This window comes from Athene cunicularia, assembly GCF_003259725.1.
Source record: "Athene cunicularia isolate RWA chromosome 10 unlocalized genomic scaffold, athCun1 chr10_part1, whole genome shotgun sequence".
Lineage (NCBI taxonomy): Eukaryota > Metazoa > Chordata > Aves > Strigiformes > Strigidae > Athene > Athene cunicularia.
In genome coordinates, this window is record NW_020799112.1 from 7,955,106 (window position 1) to 7,958,870 (window position 3,765).

General features: G+C 47.7%; 1 long non-coding RNA gene across 1 annotated transcript; it reads left to right on the forward strand.

Moving 5' to 3' along the window:
* The first annotated feature begins 896 nt into the window (after window positions 1–896).
* On the forward strand, window positions 897–3,547 carry LOC113484045. Its single transcript, XR_003399146.1, has 3 exons — window positions 897–1,146; window positions 1,295–1,512; window positions 2,796–3,547. It is a non-coding gene; the product is annotated as an uncharacterized LOC113484045 (long non-coding RNA).
* The last annotated feature ends 218 nt before the right edge of the window (window positions 3,548–3,765 follow it).

Consider the following 3,765-nt stretch of genomic DNA (forward strand, 5'->3'; position numbering starts at 1 on the left):
TTACCTGTCCCAGCTATTCCAAGAGAAAATATCATGTGTTATCTATTTATCATCTATAATTCATATATTTATCATCCATAATTTTATCATCCATATGTTTATCATCAAGGAGACCAGCTGCTGCTGCTGCAGGATGCCCGAGTGCCTGGTGCCGGGGTTCAGCCGGGAACCTCAGCTTAACCAGCAGTCACACTCTGACCTGGCACAGTGGTAAAGGACAACTGTTCATCCTTAAATTACACTAATATTTGTAAGTAATAACTACTTATTGTGCTCAAGATGACAAAATATGGACCTCTGCTTTAACTGGCATTTCTTGTTTAATTGCAGCTTGTTCTGTTTAGGTACTTTCTGCATTTTCTTCAGCCAGAGCTGGGAAATGAGGCTGTCAGCTTCGCTTGCTCTTCATCAGGTACCTGAATCTGAGATCATATAAAAGCAATGGTTCTTATCATCTGAGCTCCAACACTAACCCAGCACCATCCAGATGAGATGTCAGAACGTGGCTCAGCTCACAGGGTGCACACACAATTTCAATGGCCAACAGTTCTGCCAGCATTATCGTTATCCTTCTAAATCAGGCGAGCTCACCATCCCCAGTCTGCTTTCCCAGGCTATCTGCAGCATGAAGTGGGCAGCCGTTCACCAGTTCACACTTGCTCTTAGTTTTCTACACACTGAGAAGAGATAGAAACCAAAGACCAAATTATCTATTATCCCTTAATTACTGATTATAAGTTTTGGAAAAGAAGATTTAAACTCTTTTGGAAAGAGGCCCACCTAGCTATTGCAACGAGCCCATGGCCTGTCTTGAGTTCCTTACATCTATGTGGCCTGAATCTGGAATAAATGCTTGTCTATTCTTCATACAGTACTTTTCTACAATAATAAATCATTATAAACACTATGGTAACCAACGCAGGACCCATCACTGGCTTTAGGCCAGTGTTTTAGAAGTGCATGCTGGTTACAGATGGGAGATCTTTCCAGGGGATGCAGACAAGGGAGTGTTCCACCATCAGTTAATGTTTGTGGAGTGTGGAAGCCCTTGAGCTAGTGTTCGTACATCCTCCATCTTCAGCCGAGCACAATGGCCATGGGAAACATTTGGACCATCAACTGAGTTACCTCCTCCAGCAAAATTAGGTCAGTAAGTTCTAGTTATTGAGGCTCAGATGATGTCCCTCTGACACATCTAATGCAGCTGCAGTGGTGGGGCTGACTGGGGAAGAGATGTGCTGTACCAACACGCAACCCCCTGAGGCTTATTTCTCCCATATTTCTCCCAGCACAGGGGGAAGGAGGATGGTGTGCCCCATATGTATTAGCATGTGTGTCTTTGGTCCCATTATTATTTCTATATAACCTGGTATTATTTCTAGCAGCACCATCTGACAGGAAGGGGCTGCTGTTCTCAGACGGGGCTTCATGTGTCACAAGAGACGATCATCTCCCCCCACGCTCCTGGAGGGTGTTTCATGCCGAGCTGAAAAGAAAAGGAGGCAAAGAAAGGTGAGTGAAGGAGGAGACTCAAGATGAGAGAAAAAGAGAAGAAAAGGGGATGAGGGAGGAGAAAAGGGCGGTGAGGATGACAGTCAGCTGTAAGAGGGCCAGGAGTGAAAGAAGGGGCTGGAACTGTCCCGGCAACCACCCCACATATACCCACAGGGGAACAGGCTGTAGCATCCAGCCTCCTGACTCCCAGGCATTTAAAATTTTAGCCATAATTTGCAATTGTAACCAGAGGATAAAATTTCAGCCTGTTAGGAGGAGGTGGGAACCTGCAGGGTGATGCACATTAATTACTGCTGACATACAGGGACAGGCTCATTAGACAGAGGTTTCCTTCAGTTCTAGCACACAATTTTTGGCTTGAGGCAGGTATTGCAGGGAGTAATTATAGACCCTGTGCTGCTAGGTGGGTCACAGTCATTGGCCACAGAGACCTTTTCACTCCTCCTTGAGCTGCAGGGATGCAGAGCAGCTCCCAGGGTGGGGAAGGTGCTGCAAAGAGCCTGGTGAGGAGCAGCAGCAAAGCTCAGAGCTCTCTGCAGCCCCATGTATGGTGGATTTGGTGCAGGTCGTCCCTCCAGGTCACCTGTGGCAACAATGATGGAGAAAGAAGGGGACAGGGGGTCCTGTGCTCAGGGACCACCATCTGGGCTACAGTCTGGGGAGAACCCTGCTCAGCCTCCGTTCTGAGCAGTGGGATTTATTACCAAAGAGCCTCTGCTCTGCAGGACCACCAACGAGCCCCCATAACCAGCCTGGTTTACAGCAATGTAACTTCCAACACTAGCAACGCTTAAAAGTCTCCATCTGATGTCACACCTTGTAACACGCTGCTCTCCGGCACAGCCTGTCGCCCCACAAAGGAGCATCTCCTGAGGGCATTTGTGGCCACACTCCCCAGCAAACAAGGCTGAATTTCTACCAAGGGCGTTTCTCCCGGCTGGAGGATGCTGCCTGGGATGGAGTCTTCTTGCAGCAGATGCAGTCTGTGCTGCTGCATCTCATTCCTTATCTTCCATCAGCATTGCTGCGGGCCTGAACCTCCCTGTGGGACCCCCCACCCAGCTCTCTGAGCCCCCTTGAGCCCTGACATGTCTCCCACTCTTGCTTCTGTTTGCATCTAGTGGGGCTTGAGTCTTCCAGGAAAATGGTTTCCCCCCTTCATGAGGCGGAGCCTGTACCTTTTATGAAGTTCCATGTGGGTTTAAAGTTTCCAGCCTTTTTTTTCTGTCCTAAAGATCCTTTTTAGGCTTTTCATGCCTGGGTTTCTTCACTTTCCTTAGGGAGCTCTTCATGGCCGAGCCCCATGTGGCAGGGAGCTCGCTGCCCACTCTCAACATTGCGCCCACGGCACCACCCTGGCGGAGAGAGACAGCACAAGGAGTGACTGTTCAAGTCGGCAATTCATGGCAAACTATTGCTTTGACTTCTTTCCCTGCTTGCATACTTAACCCTAAGCATGTCAGAAAAAGCATTGTTCTGAGTGCTCGCGGCAGACTCCAGATTGTAGGCACCGCACTTGCAACTGGCTAGACAGGGCACGCAGGATTTTCTCCTGTTTCTGAGTCACTGGTTTGGCAGACATTTGCATCACCAGTCCTTAAAAGTGCAAATACAACTTTCAGTCTCCTTGGGTACTCACGAGGTAACACTGAAAAACGCTCTTGGCAGTTTTTTGCTAGCAAGATACGCTCTGGTTTATATTTAGGGAATACAAATACGGAATAGTTCTGAATTCAGCCCAGAAATCCATGTAAAATATTCCTATAATTCTATTTACAGATTGTTTCTGTGAATGTTGTAACAGGCAGAGGTAAGGGTATCTCTGTCTCTGGGGACTCTGTACTGTGAACAGGGGGTCCATAAAAACACATTGCTGGGGTCCCGTGTCCCCACCAACACACCCAGTGACATTTTGCCATGACCCCCCACTGTGCATCATGGTCAGTGCCTGTGATTCCTTTGATGATTCTTGTGATATTTAGTCGTATTTTTCTCAAAGTTCTGCCTCTTGTTCTCCATGACTAAGAAGTAATCACAGTCTCTGTCAACAAAAAAAAAAAAATCCCTTCTGATTGCAAAAGAAGACTTGCAATTGTGAGGCATATGGACCAGAGGGTGCTCAGCGGGGGTCAGAAACAAAACAGCAGGAAAAGCAGTCCTGGGTTTTTTTTCCCTCCATCTCAGGCTTTGCCCCCCTGGCTCCTGCTTTTCAGGCATGAGGTCTTGTATTTGCTAATGTCCCTGACGTGA